The sequence below is a fragment of the Ischnura elegans genome, chromosome 6 (genome assembly GCF_921293095.1).
Source record: "Ischnura elegans chromosome 6, ioIscEleg1.1, whole genome shotgun sequence".
Taxonomy (NCBI): Eukaryota; Metazoa; Arthropoda; class Insecta; order Odonata; family Coenagrionidae; genus Ischnura; species Ischnura elegans.
In genome coordinates, this window is record NC_060251.1 from 26,003,489 (window position 1) to 26,024,345 (window position 20,857).

Below are 20,857 nucleotides of genomic sequence, written 5' to 3' on the forward strand. Positions count from 1 at the left end.
ACCGTAGCCTCATATTCTTTCACCGGAGGTTTACTCGAAAGGTGCCTTAAAGGCTTCAACGGTTACTGCGGAGGCTGGGGAAAGAGAAACCCTAGTTATTTCGCGGGCTCGGAAGTAGGAGATTACAGAGAAAGGGAGAAAGAAATAGCAGGAGGCTCTGATATGGCAAGGGAGAGAAGAAAGACATTATCATGGTAGGAATGGGAAGGAAATGAAGCCAGAAACTTTACCCGATAGAGGAAATAAAGGAAGAATCCACGAGGAATAGAAAAGTCAAGAAAAGGGATGAGAGAGAATGGGTTTTAGAGAAATAAAATAAAGAGGAAAGTAGCGCGTTGCCGTCGCGTGGAATGGTTTAAGAGAGCAGAGGGGCTCAAAAGGCTTGGAGATGGTCTCCATCTAATTTTAGGGCGTTCGCGAAACATTCCAGTCCGCCGCCCAAAGTCTCTTTTCTATCCCCGAGGCGACACATTGCACCACATTGAAACAATACAGCGGCAATAATTTCTGCATGGAGTTAGGAGTATATGCAAAGAAACATGAAATACTAACTGTAATTCTTCTTCGGGGGGAAATGCTACGAATTGCAAGTGTTAAAAATTGAAGGGTAGGGTGAATCTATATGCATATTCCAAATATTAATATATTTTTTACGAACGGATGCGGCATTCAATATCACGTCCCGCCTTAAAAAAACATTGATTGTTGAATGCTCAATCAATCAGAACGCTGGGTTTAGTTCTTTCCCGGCGAACTTATGGGAAGAATTAATGTCAATAAGGTGGTTTCCTATTATTTTTTTATTGCCTAAATAGAAAAATTATTACTCTAGGAGTTCGCATTTCACGTTTTATATTCTTAAATGACGATGTCTATTTTTCGCGATTAAATGAAAAGTGAAAATATTTAAGCGCGCGAAAACGCGACGGCTAAGTATGAATGCTGGGAAAACCCCGTGTGACGTCATTCTGGTTCCCGCTGTCGCCGAGTGAGTTGACCTTGAGGCGAGGGTATGTGCGTCGCTACGATGCAGGCTGCTAGCAGGTAGCTGAGTATCCTGCTAGCAGGTAGCGCTTGGCTTAAATAAGGATTGTTAATGCCTTATCAAACGAAGGAAACTTTCCGACCTTAGGCAGTTTTAATAGGTGATTATTAAGACATGTTTCCCTGAGCTCTATGCCTCATGCATGCATTGGTAATCTCAGACGATGTAAAACTCCTATCTACTCGAATAGAAACTAGGTGCCTCTGACGTCACGTGGAGTGGCATCGCATGGGCGCCAATCTGGCATTTTTCAAATGCGGTTAAAATTGACCATTGCCATTCGTCTAAACGGGAATTTCTAAAACCAAATAATTTGTACTTTATTAATACACTAATGGTGGGTAACGAATCGCAATAAATGCCTTTCGTTTTCCTTGATGAAGGAAACTACCCTAAAACGAAGAAGTTCCCTCCAAAATTTCAGCATAAAAGTATCCTTAAGCTATAAACCCGATGTAATGAATGCTCACTTTCTCCAATACTAGAGTTTAAATAAATTTAAAGATCACTTAATAGATCAACCGTAGGAGGTTATCTATTCGATAAAAATTGTATTAAAATAGCATACTCATAATGGCTTTCACACCAGAATTAATTTGTCACTGATTTTAATTTTTTTACCAAATTCAACGGTCAATCTGACCAGAAAAAGAGCGATGATTCTGGTACAGACAAAATGCCTACAATTTCAAGCCAGAATTTCTCTAAAAGGATAGAAATCGAAGTGAAAAAAACCATTACTGTAATGTCAACGCTGATTAAGTTGAAGGAAGGGTTTCGTAATTCCAGCCAATCCTAATACCCTTCCAAATTCTCAATACATAAAGCACCTTCGAGCCAGAAACTTACATACCGCTTAGTCTTAATTATTTCCTTAATCGCCAATAGTCATTTTACCACAATCACATAGTTGTAAAATAGGGACATTACTACCACAGTACACTAAAGGCTAATATGCTTTCGATATAGTTATCGTTTTTCACAAAAATTTGGTAACTCTGATCGACAAAAAAATACAAATTACAATACGTTGATACCAATATTCTGATGGAAAGTAAAAAACAGATTGAAAACACAATTTATGAAACATAGGTAAAAAAAATAATTAGACAACTACACATAGAAAACTAGAAAAAGGGACACTGCTAAGCTAAGCAGAGTTCCTTCTCACTCAATGAGAATGTTGGGTCACCCCACCGAAACGTCTGTAAAAAACATTTTGTGAGTGTCCCTTTCTCTGTGTTTCTATGCGTAGTCGTCTAATTATTTATCCTAAGTGTTACCGCAAGAAGAGTTTTCTTCAAGATCATATGTGCGCATAATATAAGCATCTAGTAAGTTAAATTTTTAGAGCCAAAATGATGTAAAATGTATTTCCAGGCATCTCATTTTTTTCCAGAATCCCAGTTGCCTGAGGGGGGGGGGGAGTTCGCCACCCCAGACTTTACCACCCTCCCGCAATGCATATTCCTAGTTACGCCACTTTATATACGGGATACACGGATAAGTAACTTCTGCCGGTGACTAAAAATACGCAGAGAAAAACAACTTAGACCCGAGGAAAAAATAGAAGAACGAGATACTCCATTGGGTATCCGTATCTATGGCCACCGTTAACAGTACCGCGGTCTTTGAGGTGATGGAGTCATGAGAGACGACACCAGAACATAGACGGAAGAAGAGGAGAGGGTATGTCTAAGAAAAAGGAAGGGGGTATCTGGCATCCAGAAACTAAGGGAAAAGAGGAGGCAAAGAAGATGAGAAGGGAGCGGGGGAAAGGGTTCGTTTGTTTTCGGCTCCAAACGGTCCAATTCCATTAGGGCGTCGTGTTCGACACTGCAATTCGATTAAAGAGGCGGAACGACGCGCTTAAGCTTTCCGATCGCTGTCCAAGCGTTGTTGTCCGCGTCGAAAACAGATTTTTGGCGCAACCACGGCAGAAAAGAATCAGGGCGAATAGGAAGTAAGTTAAAGATCAGTAACGATATGAGAGTAAGAAGATCGAGTCAAGCATGCGACTTTAAAATGGACTGGGACAATTTGGTTGCTTGAGCGTTGGTTTCTCATCTACATAAGCCCTATTCACACCCAGGTAAAATATCCAATGGATTGCCACGGGAAAAAAGTCTTCAAGAATGGTAATCGAACCATGATCCTTTGCATCGGGATGATTTGGTTTCTTAGGCATTGGTTTCTCATCTAGATAAGCTCTGTTCAAACCCAAGTAGAAGTTCTTATCGACTGCCAAGGGAAAAATTCTTCATGAATGGTAATGGAACCATAAACATTTGGATAGGTTTGGATAAAAATTTGGATAGGACCATGATTCGGTAGCTTGGTTGTTGGTTTCTCATCTAGATAAGCCCTGTTCAAGTTCCTACTAATTTCCTGGGGAAAATTTTCTCCTATAATGTTAATCGAACCATAAAACTTTAGATTTCTCTCTGCACGCGACTGGGTCATTACGGTATGGTAAAAGAAAAAAAATCGCTCGACAATAATCACATGATAACGACCTTTGTCGAGCATAATTCAATTTTTTAGCATAATGATAAATCCTGCTAAATGATACCGTAGAAATATTTCGACTCAGCTCCGAGATAAAAATACTAATTAAGAAATGGATATACCTAATCAAAATTTTAAAAAAAATCAATTAAGACAAATGATCATCACCATAAAATGGCAATGAATTACGTTGAAAAGAAAATTGACCACTTCCCGCGTATCGAATAAATTAATGGTATATATTAAAAGCTCAACTTTCCGTAAACTCTATCAAACCATTTACATTTTCATACAATTCAGAGTCAAATAACACATTCCAAATTACAACATTACCAAATTCCATTCAAGGTAATAATTACCTACCTTAAATTCCATTAATATTGCCGATCCAAAGAAGAAGAAAAGTCAATAAGAGAAAGGAGAAAGTCGTCGATGACTAATAAAACTAGTGGTACGTGTACCATGTAAACTTTACCCTGGAGGCTAAGAGAGCAATATTAATGATTTCACAGCGGCGGATAGCAGAAACCTGCGCCACGAGACACTACTCGGAGCAAGCGATTTTTCTCGTCCGAAGAGATAATGCAGATAAGCGAGTCCATTTGGGAGGCGTGAAACTGAGTGAGTTAATGTGGTGATTAAAGGAGTCCATTGGCAGGAGGCCGCCACCCAACGGTCATTTTTCAACCCTAACGAAGCGCATGAACGAATAAGGCAGTGCCATGACGGCGGGAGACCTCTCTATATGCTCCGCGGAACGATATCCATCAGGAATGGCAGACCTTCCATGACCGACCTCACTCCAATCCATCTAACTAAGCAACGCCCCCTCGCCTACTCCCACTCTGACCAAAAGACTTTTATTTTCATGTGACGAGGAAAAATGAGCAAGTGTAAAGATAAATCTTGTGACAATTTAAAAGTTTTTGAAATAGATACCACAAAAGAACACGAAACCGCTGACAAATTATCGATTGAATCGTTGGATATTTCTAAACATATTGTCATTTCTATTTCATCTGCGGTTGAGTTGACTTCAACCAAAGAATAAGAGAAAAAAATATAAGTATTTAGGAAACCCCTGGTTAAAGGGGTTAAAAGTTAAAACACTGGTTAAGGGGGCCACTAGTTCGCATTAAATATCTCACTCAGCGATTCAACCCGTTAGTTAGTTTATTTAGGTATGGGTAGAGCTCACCCCGACTAAGCCACAGGCGTATGAATTTCACACATTCCGCGTAGGGGGGGGGGGGGGCAACTCCTTTCCCTGGCCCACCTCTCACTTCGAAGTTTTTGTTTTGGGGTGTTCGAAGGCTTCACTCGGGATTTGAACCCGGGACTCCGTTATTAGCAGCCACTCACTATGCTGCCACGTTCCCCTTGCGTCAACTAGCCTCCTAAAAATACTGGGAAAATGCCACAATTTATGAAACCAAAAGGCATGATACAACCGCGAAACAATGGCCCGCGTTTGCTTCACAAAATAAATGTACGAGGAAGAGTGACTCATTTGATACTCAACTTATAATACCTATAAGCTTACCCATGCACATAAAAGCAATTACTTTGTCCACAGCATTCTCAGAGCGCCTTCATATGGTTTAACAAGCATAAATTTTGGGTTATTGGCACAACAGCGTCAAAACTGCAATGCATACAGGAGCAAAATCATCAAGTTTCTTTTAGAAGATTATGAAGTGTTTATTAGCTGTCGTAGGAGATTTTAAGTCACAATTGAAAGAAAAAATTCTAGTAACTCTCCTGAAAATATTATTCATACGTTGTAACCGACTAATAACAATCAATACCAAAGTGAGAACAATACCAAAATAATTTACGCATATTTTCTCGCATCCACAGGAAGTCTAGAATAGAATGAATCGATTATCCATGAATCTTTTCCTGCGGCAAAGAAAATGTACCTACGTGTTCCGCTGGCCTCGCTGCCTTGATCCAAGGGAGCCCAAAACGGCGAAGAACTAGGTCGGAGCGATATTTGAGGAAAGTGAACCGAGGGTATTAATCACAGCCCCGGAGCAAAAAAAAAGAAGAAAATTGATTCCGCGCTTATGTACACAGGAGAGAGCTAATGTGAGAATCTGTATGGGCAACCTAATTGAATAACGCCCACTCTATCCTTCAAAGTGGCGACGCAGGATGCTAATTATAGAAGAACAAGAAGAAATAAAATATTTATCACATAATCATGCATACGACTATGTATTTTCATTTGAAAGTAAATACATTATTTTTACTAATAAAACTCTTGCAAGATCTGTGTCATGGACAATCAACTTCTTTTATGCCCAAAAAAGTTATTTCTCCGTGAATGCTTTCCTCTTAAAACGTTTTTCGTCTCATTTCACGCACTCGTATAGTGATTAAACCCAAGTTTTGTTGGATAGGTGAGGGTAGCGCTCACCTCACACTTAGTCATAGCCGTGTGAATATCACACGTTCAGGGTAGTGGGGCCAACTACTTTCCGCAGGCCATTCGCAGAATTTTTGTTGGCGGTGTTCGAAGGCTTCAACTGGAATTGAACCTGGGCCTACGATCAGCAGCTCGATCTACTCACTAGGTCACCCCGCTCGCCAAAAAAGTGTGAGTCAAAAGTGATGACGCTAACCGCGCAGCCAGCAATATATTCAATGTATTTCAGTCTTTCCATGTATCATAGTTCAGATTCGTATAAAATATATTCGTGCACTTCTCATTCATTTATTAATCAATTCCTATAAATCGATGTGATAAAAGAAAAAGAAAAAATTACAGCCAATCAGAGTGAATAACTTCCACATCTGCAAGTGAAACATATTTACATAAAAGCATTACAGAGGGAGGTATTATTAAGCATTATAATACCGTCTGAATTGATAAAAAAAACTAAGTAGGGCGTGGCATTTTTCGGCGGTGAACACCCACGCAGGCCGATTGACGCCGGAGCCAAGCGCCGATAGCGTAACGAAAAGAAAAAGAGAAAAGCATTAGGAAGGGTGGAGACATAGCCCGAGCGAGAGCAGGCGGGAGAGGATAGGGAGAGAAAAAATATATAACCCTGGAATCTATCCTAAGATGTGAGGAAAAAATATGGCATAAAAATATTGATTTGATTCATAGCTCTGATTACGGTAATAAAATTTACGAATCACAGCAACCACCACTTATCCACCAAATAGCACGACATTTACTGACAGAACTCAGGAGAAAAAACTCGGAGTGCACATAACTCGTTTCTTCTTCGCCCGCGCTTTGGAAAAGAATGGTAACTATTCAACTTAAGTACGTACATTAATTTCCGTCATCAGTATTTTGAATCAAACTAATATCATACTCTTAATATCCGCGCCCTATAAGGCCAAATGGTGGCAAAAAATGTATTACTTTGAAGTAGAAATTAAAATATGACATACCTAAATCACTTCCCCTGTCAACGGATTTCAGCATTTAATCCCCGAATCTATCCAACGAATGTGGCATAAAAAATATTGATTTCATTCAAAGCTCTGATAACGGTATGAAAATTTAAGAATCATAGAGAAATGATGAATAATTTTCACATTTAAATACAAGCACCTAGTATTTAACTTTGGGCACCAGTCGATAGTTTTTTATTATTGCATTGGTGGTCAAAATAGTACCTATTTGCGGCTATAGATCATTACAAACGACGCTGTTACCAATAATTATATTTTTATTGAAAGTTTTCGTGAGGGAGAAAATTGTTGCAGCATAGTGAAAATAACAAAAACCTTTTCCGTCCACAAAAATCTAAAGAAAAACCACCAAGAAGGGCCTTTTTAAGCTGTCAAATCATTTGAAAAGAGTTTTTTCACTTCAATAATGGTATTTTTTTTCATAAAACAACCATTTGCATTATTCGGCATTTCGACACGAACGTTTTGCCAGTCAAATACACAACCAGCAACACTACCAATCCACCTTCCTCCAAGGAAAATTTTTGAGTGGGTCGCTAGATGTTATCGTGTTTCAACCACACAGTGGTACAGGACAGGGAGGTTAGGCTCACTACGCCACTATTACTACTTAGTTGCTGTTCAGCGACGGACGTTTTCCAACACTCTGCACGTCACAAGTAAATTTGCATTCTCGGAAAATTAGCGCAAAGATTATATTAGTGTTTTTGTCGACAGGAAAATTAGCGTGACACATAGGAACGCGCAGTGTCGCATTCAATTTTTTCATACTGATTAAAACCGTACTTTGTTATTTCTAACCGTGAATCACGAGTATTACAAAATAGGATCCTCAAGTCGGCCTCTTAATGTGTTGTCACCCATAGCGCATTTAAATGAGTTTACCAAAGTCGCCACTGGCGTCGCTGACGAGCCAATTGATCCAATCACGGGGAAATAATGTATTATAAGTGTTAATGAGAATTAATACATATGATAATGTGATTTATCACATCCAAAACACTTAAATATTATTTTTCCTCGCATTTGCGAAGACCACAGCGCGAAATATTGGAAAATAGTGGATCACACTGCACTCATTACTGCGCCGCGGACATTATTGAAAGCCGATTAATATGCGACCAAAGTTGCAACAGAAATCAGCCTTCTATGGGATGGAACTGGGACTCCTCTATGCAGTCCCCTAGCCGTGAGTCTTGAATAAAGACACGTCGGAATGAAAAATATCGTGCAGTGCCGGAGTTTTCAGAAGTCAACTCCAGAAATGGAATCGATGCGGATAAGAAAATGCTCCAGTCAATTTCAATGCCTTAACTTCCGCAGTTTGCTATCGTACTTCTGCAGAAGAGTGATTTTTTCATGCGGATTGCAACCGTGTTTTGTTATTTCTAACCATGAATCACGAATATTACAAAAGAGGATCCTCAATTCGGCCTCTAAATGTGTTTTCACCCACCGCGCATTTAAATGGGTTTACAAAAGTCACCACTCGCAGCGCTGACGAACAAATTGTCAACCCAAAATCAGTACATACTAGATTATTACAATTTTTTTTCATCAGAATGCTAAAATGAGACGGCTATTTTATTATATGTTACGAGCTCGTACTTCAAATGATATTTATTTTATTTAACTCATCTTGTCAATCCAATGCAGCGATTTGAAGCCGTGCATTAAGGTGAAATGGACGGAAGGAAGCGGACAAAGTAAAAACAGCCGCAAGTAATAATAAGGTAGAATACAGTCCAGTCCACGCTCATTTTTTCTATGCAACTTTGAAGGTATTTTTTTAAATCCTAGTTTACATTTACATAGCTATTATTTTAAAAAAAATGGCATTTAAGCTTAACTGCGGACACAGTTACCTGGTACGGAATCTTCATTTGCTTTGAGCAAAAATGCTGAATAGAGGCCTGGCGCTGGTGGAAGCTCAAGATAAAATGCAGAGATACATAGAAAAACGAGGAGGTTTACTAAGGAATAGGGAAGTGTAAAGCACCACGCACTAGAGAAAACCCCAATGGATACGTAACGTCATAATAAATTCGGACCGGTTATGTCAAATACAAGGGGAAAGTTGAAGTCCATCCAGGAAGACTAAAATAAATGTACATATTTGAGGTAGATAAGAAAGGACACAAAGAAAAAAACAAAAAAAATATCCTCGGGCATTAAAATTAAGCATATTGTGTTAAGAAGCCAGAGGTTTAGGCACACGAAATTCTATCCAACGCAATAATTACCAATTATAAATTTCATGCATAATAGTCCTTGAAAAAGTGGTGGTGCTGACGAGCCTTCAATAGCCACGAGTATGCTTCACAGCAATAGCGTAGTGTTTATCCGCTTTAATACGCTTTAGAATATACAGATACCAATTTTTATATTGAAAGTCGATTCCAAATGCGCATTACACAGAGATGACTATAAAAAATAACGCATTCAGTAGTTTATAATTCTCGTAAGGCAACAATTCTGTTATTAGATTCAAGTCGACTAATATTATTCATTTCTTCAAACGAGTTACTCCGAAAAGTGATAAAAAAGAGGGTAAAAGGGAAAATGACAGAGGGAGAAATTGAAGGATTCGCCTCGATTACCGAAGACTCGCTTTACCCGTGCGATGGCACTGGTGGACTCAACTCTAGAACGTACGCGTCAACGCCTCCTGCCTCTCACTTTTCGATTAACGCACGAGAAATCTATAAAAAGAAATGACGGTGCGAACCGAAAATAGCCAAAGGGGGTTTACCACCGTTGGAATACAAAGGTCTAAAATCTTCCAAAACTGAAAGCTCCGTGCAAGCTTGCCTAAAGGCAGAGTATCATTTGCATAAACTTCATTATTCAACACTTCAACAAAGGACGAAATGAAAAAATTTCTAACAGATAAAAAGTCGTTGCTTTGGTCATATCAGCAACCACGTTTGCCCCGAAGCAAATGAGTTTGAGCAATAAGAGTTTACTAATTATTGACACAGTTAAACCAAACACGACAAACCTTGGCAACCAAAAGCATGTAAACATCAGAATAAATTATCATTATAAATTCATTACTCTCTGAAATTATCTAATGGACCATAAATCAATTTAAACAATGCGACCCTACAAGATAAAAAGAATGAAGGATATACCAAACTAAATATTTACAATCAGAAGAAGAAAAACACCACCACTTGACTTTTACAACAGATTATTTAATATATAAGAAACAAAGAAATGAGGAATGGATACAGTAATTAAGAAGCGGTGAGTGATAAAATTATTCAATTTGAAAAGCTCAAATTATAAGTTTACAAGTAAGTATTTTGACGTAAATAAATAAAACCTTGAGTTGAAAGATAGTTTTAAAGGCTCACGATATAAATAGGAGGTATGTGAACATATATATTACTTGTATTGAAAATAATAAACCTTTCTTAACGAATAACGAAGCTAACGACCTCCACCCATTCAGATAAATGCATTGTAATATCCTAAATCCGCGTCCAGCAGCACCAGAAACAATTCCACGTAATTATACATTATTATTGCCTTCAAACCGGCTGAGAATTTTGTGGAACGCTCTTACTCCTGACATTAGTCAGTAGAAAAAGGTTCAATTACTTAAATCGCGTTACTTTAAAGCATTATGCAATTAATAATTAACTTGCTAAAGCATTGTGAGCGAAATGGTATGTGGGATGCATATAAATTTCAGAAAAGGGTAAAGAATAATCAAAACGTTCAATGATAAAATAAATACTATTGTTATTAATTTTTACACTTACATTTCAAAATTTAATTAGATAAAGAATAGTACAAACGTTAAATGAGACAATAAATACTACTTTCATTAATTTTTACACTTACATTTCAAAATTTAATTAGATAAAGAATAGTACAAACGTTAAATGAGAAAATAAATACTATTGTCATTGATGTTTACACTTATATTGCAACATTTAATTGGAAATAATGTAATCTTCATCGTAAAAATCGGCACATGTCCGTCTAAATATTGAAAATAAATGAATAAATAACGATGAATGTCAAAGACTGGGGAATATGAGCATCGGAAACGAGAAGACGGGGAAGGAAGAAGATGGCAGCGGATGAGAATTGGAGGGGGGATGGGAGGGAAAAAAGGGGAAGGTGAGGATTGAGACCTATTAATAGACGTTCGTTCGGGAGACTGCCAAAACCTAGACTGACTGGAGAGAGGGATAGGGGAGGGGGTTCATCGGAGGCGGTGGCAGGAGGGTGGGTGGGAAATCCGTCACGTGATCTGTTTGTGTGTGCATTCTTGGTTGCAGCCGAGCAAATTGGGAGATGACTGGGGATATATGGGAGGGAGAGAGCGTTGGAATGAGGCGGGGCCCCGTGCCGTACTGCACTGAGAGAAAGGAGATCGAGTCATGCATGGGCTTTTAAAATGGGATTGGGATGATTTGGTCGCCAGGGTGTTGGCTTCTCGTTCAAATGAGCACTGTTCTAAGCCAGGAAGAAGGTCCTCCTAATGTCCTGGAGAAATAATTATCCAAGAATGGCAATCGCCTTCGGATTTGGATGAATTGGTTGCTAGGGTGTTGGTTTCTCATCTAGATAATCCCCGTTCAAACCCAGGTAGAAGGTCCTATTGATTTCCCGGCGAACAAATTCTCCTAGAATGGTGATCGAACCTTGGGATTGGGATGATTGGTAGCTTAGTAGTTATTTCCTCATCTAGAAGAGCCCTTTTCGAACCCAGGTTCCCATTGATTTCCGAGCGAACAAATTCTCCGGGAATGGTATTCAAACCATGAAATTTTGGATTACGATATTTGGTTGCCTAAGTGTAGGTTTAATATCTAGAAAATCCCAGTTTAAATCCAGGTAGAAGCTCCTATTAATTTCCCAGGGAACAAAGTCTCCTACTATGGTAATCGAACCATGACCCTATGGATTTCCAGGCCTTTGAGCAGACCACTACACTATCACGTTTCCTAAATTGTCATGCGAATTAAGGAAGGTTCAAGTCCGCGTGGTCGTCAAAAAGCCAGGGAACCGTGGTTTCATTCCCTGACCTGGGGAATTTCTCCGAGGAAAATGAAAGCCCAGGATTGATTTAAATTTCTTTTGGTTGATTTAAGGACCATTTGAAACTTTCTCTGAAATTTACCGCGAATTCTTCGACTGCGAAACGTAAAATATCTGATTGCCTCTAAGGGAATCGAGCTACGAAAATCTCTCACGACGGGCATCCGATTAGTCTAACCACAGCTGATGTTTCTAAAAGTAACAAACTTATCCTTATCACACAAACGAACTGTTCACTCATTATTTCCTTCGTTGAAAGTTAATGATGGTTAAGTCAAGCGTTATGACATGGTCAACAAAATGTCAAATCCAGAGTCGAGCACTACTAGCAGATAATTTCATCAATTCTATTTTATGGTAGAGCATAGTTATATTTTATTTAATAATGAGAACTTTCTAAGAAAATTAACTTCCATGAAATGAAAAGCATTGCAATTCTAACTCTTACCTAGTGAAATTAGCTTATGAAATACATTATATTGGTGATTATTTGGACGCAAACTACAAAATTTCAGATGAGTATTACACACCGCGATGGCCTAGTAGACATAAAAATGGGCTGCTGATCGAAGAGGCCAAAGATAAAATCCACGGTAAAGTCTTTGGAAACCACTAAAACAAATAACCTAATATGCGAGGAGGCCCAGGGAGGTAACTGCCCCCTCGCCATGAAAGTGTGAAATTTACATGACTCTAGCTCAATATAAGGTCAAGAAAGATCTGAGGTTTTCCCGGCGTATGATGTTGTTGAAGTTATTTCGGGTTTCCCACCGGATAAGGTTCTCCATCTCTGCCGACGTTTCGATGGTCGTGTCGTCCTTCGTCATCAGGGCTTGTCTTTTGCATTGAGTGATCCCACCTATAAGTATGGGCTCTTGGTATAGTAAAGGCGGACCGATTGCAAGTCACCTGACCAGGAGCCCATACTATATAGGTGGGATCACTCAATGCAAAAGACAAGCCCTGATGACGATGGACGACACGACCATCGAAACGTCGGCAGAGATGGAGAACCTTATTCGGTGGGAAACCCGAAATAACTTTAACAACGATATAAGGTCAGCTATACCAATCAAACTAAATCACTCAATCTACTCCACCAAATAAATCTATTCTTATCGATCAAAACCAACATTCGGATTGAGGAACTGATCGAGTGAATCAGCGGGATCTGAACGTTTTCTACTAATTACATCGTATAGCATAAAAAGTATGAATTTAAATTGTCGCTAAAACGAAAAATTCGAAAAAGTGCTATTTGTACTCATTGAAATTGTTATTTATTATTTTTATTTTTTGTCATCTAATAAAAAGTATTATGCTAGCTCTATATACCACATTCTTGGAGGATGAAATTCACACACATACGTTAAAAAAACGTTTCTTTTAAAGAGGCCATGGCGTAGGTGTGAATGAAAGGGGAGATGGGTCCAGGGTGTGAGGCTAAGGGGTACTATGAGACGTCTTTCTCCCTCCCCTCAAAATATAAACCCCTCTCTTCACCCTGGTCTCTCAACCTCCCCTATTCTAGATCACCCCCCTTCCACCCGCTGGAAGAAGCTGCTTGATAAGCATCTGCCTCCACCAAACTCTCCTTATTTTGCACCACCGTTGTCGTCTCTACCCCCCTATCGACCTAACCACCCCATTGACCTGTCAACTAAAATATTTGGACGCCTCTGCCAAAATCGCTGCATTCTGCGGCGTCATAACGCTAGACTACCCCACAACGGTTGCGCCATTTCACCACTTGAACGAAAAATAACCGGCAAAAATACGATACAGGGAAAAGGAAAAGCGGGAAAATGTATAAGTAGTAAAATACAAAATGAATACCAGCTTTCCGATAAAAACATGGCAGAAGGTGCTTTAGAATATAATAGGAACGAAACAAATCCCTATGAAGTCTTACTGCTAAAGGAAGGCCAAAAATTCCGAACTAACACCCACTGCTCTACCAGTGACATTCATTTTGAAAACAGTTGAGATTCTCATGTAATAGAGTTTTATGAATTTCACTTAACAATTCGAGGATTGCTACGGATAGTATAATAAAGTCCCTGGCCAAAAGAACAGCAGTTAATTCACCGATTCCAATATAATTTAGGAAATGGAAGGATGGGCGGATTTAGGGGGTCACGGAGGCACATGCCCCCCAGCCCCAGACGCTTAATAAAGTAGACAAGATTTTTAAGACGGTTATCATTACATTCGTTTTGTTCCATATATATTACGGAGGCTTAATCATTTAATTTCATAATAATAACTTTCATATTAAAATAAAGAGAAAATTGCGCATAGTCATTGTTGTATGTTGTTTTTAATCTCGAATATAAGAAGATCGTTTGTCGGTCAGGCCCTAGAAAAAAAAATTGGATCCGGCCTTACATAGAAGACCATACTTTCAATATCCTGAATGCATTGCTCTTGTTCGAACAATCTTAACTTTGGTGAGATTTTTGATGCAGTCCAAACTTCGAGTCCATGATGTAATAGCACCTCTATCCTAACATTATTTGGCACAAAGTAGGAATGTTTTCGGATATCCTGATAAAATATGTATACGACAGACATAAAATCCGCATTAGTAAAAGAAGGCACAATGTGGTTCAGAACATAATAGTTACAATTAACACTGAATGAAAGCAACGTGATAAGTTCCAGCCTACAGCAACTCTCTTTCTGCTATGTCCTTCAGACGTGTGCCAGCTGCCACATAATTCCCTTCTCGCCCCCGCTTTGAAACTATTCAAAAGCAATATTTTGACGAGTCCCTGTCAGCGTTCCCGCATGCCGACGCGTAATAATAACAGCCATTTCCCCATTGGTTACGTTATATCACCGCTTACACACGGAAGTACTAACCGAACCATTACAAGGGGAGTAGATTGCGTTTATCACTTTACCGAACACGTCAAAATATGTGCAATAAACAAAATGCAAGCCACTTCAACAAATAAGTCATACACGATGCTTCATAATTATCTGGTTGATAATTCTCAGACATCGAATTCTAGGTCATGCGAATCAGTAAACACATATTTAATTTTACATAAAATGATAAAAATCCACAAGGTTTCTAACGGCCTAGCCTCATTCGATAGCAGATCACCTACATTAAGAATTTAATAAACGACCACTTCCAATTTAGGTATAATTATAGCATTCGCTCACTCCGATTCAATATTTTTCACTACTATATATCACGTCAAATTTGGTATCATTGGGTAACGAGTTGCATTGGGTCACTTCACTTGTCGCATCCCTCAAGTTCTTTAATACCTTTAATACCATGCTTTGGCTAGAAATAAACGAGAACTTTATATATTTCAATATATTGCACTCAAACGATCTTTCCATGATACACGTGGTCTCCTGAGCTACAGCGCATTTTCACAATTCCAAATAAGTTCAGTCGATAAAAGAGCTAGCAGGAGTTAAAACGATAAAACTAATGGCGAGGGATAGGTGGGCACATCCAAGCTGGACTAACACTATAAAATTTCGCAGTCAATGTGGGAAGCAAAGAGACTTGCTCCACTTTTTAGTAACAGACACACTCCTGTAAGTACTCCGTCTATGATCATACAAACAGTAGGCGGAACTAAGAATGTATATAGACTCCTTTGAAAGTCAATTCAGGTCATAATCAGGTAAACATACCATTTTATTACTCTCTGACCTGTATCCACCTTTAGAGCACAGGAAGTAAGCTTTGAGACCTGACGAGGTCAACTACATTTTGCTCTATTCCAAGGGCGTTCACCCATGACTACAGCGACAAAATCGTAATCAATGCCTGAGAACTAAGGTAAGTAATGACTCATGGTATCTAAAGTTCCTAAAATACTGAGCCTAGTTTAAATTGAATAAGGTTCTTAACTTTATTACGCCATAACATTCTTCAAATCAAAGTAAGATATGAAAGTTTGCTTGTCATTGTCACTCTTTAAATGCTCTAGTCACAAGCATCTGAAAGCAATTCGAATTCTAATTCATGAGAGTCATCGTCTAATATCAATAGGATCCAGGTTTAATATAGGGATAAGTACCTATGAATGGAAAATATGAGACTGAATTGAATTGAGAAAAAAGCTTAAAATTTTTCATTTTAAGCAACATTTTAGAAGTTTTAGCAGTTTTTTCTGCACTTCTTCCCAATTATTAAAAGCCTCCTTTCCCAACGCTTAACTGTTTACTATACTTTTTACTTACCTAAATGCTATCATAAAGCGAGCCGCCAGGGAATTTTCCATCAGCTCAAATGTTTATCATCCTACCATTACCTACATTACACCTCATTTATTTCACTCTCTTAAACGCCTCAGTATAACTTTTCTATTGTTCTCCAAAAAAATACACACACTTATAATTTTTTAATGACTTTAATGCCGATATTCAATGTGAAATTAGTCAATTAATGTGACCTGGATTTGATTATTTGTATGATTGGCTAACTACCACTAACCCCGTTAGATTTTGTTTACATGCTGTTAATATCGATTGTTAATTTCATTTCCGATACATTTTTCTTTTCGACCCACGTCGAAGAAATTTCGACCCACGACGAAGTATGCGTCTCAGTATTTTTATAAAATGTAGTCATTAGTATTTCATTTTCTAACTCTTTAGATTTCCAACAATAAAAGATAAGTTTGGGTATTGCGTAGCTGCCGCGATTGCTGCGGTTAACGCCTTATTGAAAATACTGAATCCTGGTCTCTCGAATACACGTTATCTCCGTGTGATGCGCACACTATTTGCTCTCATTTCATAACCATAACACTCCCTAGGAATGGAGAATCTCCCTATGAGAGGAGATGGTCCCGAGATTTTTCTCTAGATAGTTGGCAGAGGGCATTATTTCTTGTTCTCAGCGGGGGATGGCTGGGAGGGGAGAAATCGGGGCTTTCCTCCGAGCCAAGACGAAGCACCAAGCGAGCCACTCGTATCATGCAGCAGTGGCCATGGACAGTGCCAAGTCCGCATTTAATCTCCGAAATGAAGAGGCAAGAAAATGTGCAGGGGCATGCCAAATGAAAGCGTCGCAGCGCCAACGGGCAAATGCGGAACCAAACGGCAAGGCGCCCCACGTGCGATCATACATCACAATTATTTTGAAACCCACTGGGACACGAGCGGCCATTCGTATTACCCGTCAAAAATTTAATTCACATACAGTCGATCATTCTTGCGTTATCCTGAATATATTATTCTCATTCGGAACTTTCCTACACTACTCTTTATTTTGGTGAGATTTTATGTGCAGTCCTCACACCAAGTCCCCAACTCAGCAGTTTAATCAACCGTTCCAATATAATTTGGCATATAGCAGATCATCCTTTCAATATCCGGAATTCCATTACTATTGTTCGGGGCACTCTTTAACTTCCGTGAGATTTTCATGCAGTCTCAACTTCAAGTCCCTGAAGTAATAGAAGCTGCATCATCATATTTTTTGGCATAAAGTAGACACTATTCTGATATCCTGAAAATATAAGCCCCATTATTTTGAAGGTATTTTACAGGCAGTCCATGACGGATTAGCAGTAGCTTTTTCACCTTTCCCAATTTTATTTTCTCTTTCCATTCGATATTCTGAAACTAAATGTCGCATAAAAAATGAAACGTTTAAACTTTTGGAAAGGGCTTAGATGATAAATAAGCCATGAATATTCGAGCGAAAAACTTTTTTGTGATATCTGTGATACAAAGTACCGCATTTGGAATTTCAACCTACTAAGGTTTGGTTTTGAAATGTATTGATAAAATTTTCCGGAGCATAAATTTTCCGAAGCTAATGAAATCTTCTATCTAAGGCTGGAGAAGCTTTTCAAATAGTAAAAACCTCAATTTATGAGGATTGACCAAGTTTATTCACTCGTAAGTATAGACAAAAACATTCCCGCGATAAAAATGTTCACACTCTGAATTAAAAATGCTAAATGTGTTGTACAAAATCTAGTAATATTTGTAAGGAATATAAAAAAAACCTCTAGGTCACTCTGTATCATTTATTTAAGTTATTTTTAAACTCACTGACGTAGACGTGGAAACTCATTCATCTCATATAATCATAGTTTACACGTATTCAATCGAGTATCCCAAAACAAAATGCCCTATTCGCGATTTCACAGGTAAGGCATTCATTATTTGAGAATTTGTCCCCAAAATACACACTAAAGAGACGTTTCGTCAATCTGGTGCCATAAAAAAGCTTCACTTTAATTTAAGATATATTTAGGGTTTCATCTATTCGTTAACGCATCTATGTGACGTAAGAGAAACGTTTGCGAAAAACATTTGTGTGTAGTATAGTCTGCTGCGTGGAAGTGAAATAATAATGTATGCAAAGCGGAAAAAACAACTATAATGGGTTAGATAAGGCATATAATTGCGATTTAGAAATATTTATTAAACATTTACTTCCATTAAGTAGTATTTAAATTCCTCAAATCGCTTGCCTTGTCCGTTTTTAAACTCCGATCTACCGAACTTATTATCTCGTAATTTGAGTCTACTTGGAATTTTTGCTCTTAATGGGCATTTTCGGGTGACTCCGTAAAGAGATACCCGGGGCGAGTTCGCGGTGAAAATTCAGTGAAGAAGTTTGAAACCATAAATATTCATAATATGTATATCATTATACGGGTGCGTACTTTTTATTGCATTTTATCCCTTCCCTCTCAAAAATTTTAATATTCTCAGATATGCATACATACTATATCTTCAAGAGGAACTTATCAGTCTGGCAACGTTTCACGCATTCGTAAGATGATTACACAATCGAAATATTTCCCTGGTGATATTTCGCCAACTTATGAGAAGTATAACTTATATGTGCACTACTTTCAGGTAATTAACGTGCAGCCAAGCAGTATTTCGCTGTACTAATGGCTTGGCTTAGCTACGAAATACGTCTTTCCGAGAAGTATGTTTGAGCTGCCTACTTGTGGAGTTGGCTAGCATGCTTGAATCCAAGCCGCTCTCAGTCTCCTCGCGACATAAAATCGCGCCCATTGACAGCTAAATGTCCTTTCTGGCTGACTGGCAGAGAGGAAGAAGAAGGAGAGCGTCTCCTAGCGGGCGCAGAGGCTCATTTGTTTGCCACGGGGAGAGGCACAGAGCCCTGGTGACCTATTGCCAAGCGACGACATCTCTTTTCGCCCGCGAGAAAACAAGAGAGCGTGCGCGGAGCGTGAAAGTGAAGCAGTATCGCCGTCACTCACTCACTTGTTTTCCTTCCCTCCCACTCCTCTCTCCCCTCGTCAGATTAGCGAGTGGCGGGATATCGTTAATCGAAAAATACGAGTCGCGCTCCACGCCTGTGAAACGAGTAACATTCTACCATAAAGCAACAAGCTATGCATATGACTAGTGCGCCGCCGACACCGTGGGTATAAAAAATAATATCTCCCATAGTTAACTTGTTTATAAGGTGGTTACTAAATATGTATTGATTTTATAGGTATTATTAATACTTAATGCTCCCTATTCAGCAGTCATTTACCTATTACCGCCGTGGAAACAAGGCGTAGACACGGCAAAAATCAGCTCAGGACGACGCTACCATCAAATTCCAAGATTAATGTAACCGGTACAATCAAATTTGTAGCATTGTCACTATTGATAGCACCACAAAAATCATGTGGTTTTTTGCGTTGTTAGCCTGGGTGATAGTAAATCAACTCCATGAAACTTTGGCATCGCTCACAAGTAAAAACTTATCCCTAGACCAAAATCCAAAAGACGCACCATAATATTTTATGAAACAAAGAAAAATATTTTTTTTTTCAAATAAATTATCTTCAAAGATACTCTTGTAGTTGCATACTAATAATGTTACACTTGAAGTTCAACCAGCCCAGAAAAGTATCATAATTTGCATTGAACTGGTCTCGAAGCTAAACAAAATTGTTCAATGCCCAATGTTCTAACGAATTCAATACCAGAGCTTCACGTTAATCAGTATTATAATGATGGGCTACTCAAATACAGAGTAAAACAATTCCGCTAGCTAAAAAAAAAGGTGGCACTTCAGCACGAATTGAATAAAATGCTATGCGAACTTGTATTTTGAATGGAAATTATATTTTACCAAACCTTCCGATATAATATGAGACAGAATTAGGTTCATTACGCCAAAGTTAAGACAAAATATTAAAGACGTGTTTTGGAACGTGTGAGACGTCGAAATGTGGGAGAAAATGGACAGCCTCCCCGGCTGGAACATGAGAAAACGTTATTGAGTCTATTCACCAGGTAAACCTTTCTTCCTAAAAAGAAAGACCAGTAAGTCAATACCGAGATATAAATTTCAAATTTACATTAAATAAGAAAATATATCTACAAATGCAATCGGATGCTGAAAAGACTGCATTATAAACCATGGAAATTTCAAGACGAAGACATAAGGTTTAAGCGAGTGATAAAATAATCTTCAACAAATAAAAAGAGACCGTTAGAGTAGGAGGCATGCTTCCTAATAAATAATAAGCGGATGCAATTTGGCATGATACATTCGATGAGAGGACTGAGAATTGAATGACTTATCGCAGTTCCTTGCGAGTGGGCCAACGTTTTTACAAACTTGCTGACATCGCCGAAGACGAAAATATCCAATGATTTGCGAACTGGACGTTCGAAACGCGATTAGGTACTTGAGGAGGAGAGTATGCGGATGAAAATACAATGCTGCCATTTCAGATCGTGACTTAAGAACGCCGGCGATTACAACATGGCCTCATCTATTGTTACGTTCCCCCAGAAGTTGGAAGAAGCTCAAGATGTTGGAAGAGGAATGACTGTCTG

General features: G+C 38.7%; 1 protein-coding gene across 6 annotated transcripts in view; it reads right to left on the reverse strand.

Moving 5' to 3' along the window:
* LOC124160213 (four and a half LIM domains protein 2) overlaps positions 1-20,857 on the reverse strand; it is a 772,571-nt gene that overhangs the window by 242,499 nt on the left and 509,215 nt on the right. The gene's annotated exons all lie outside the window — the stretch shown is intronic.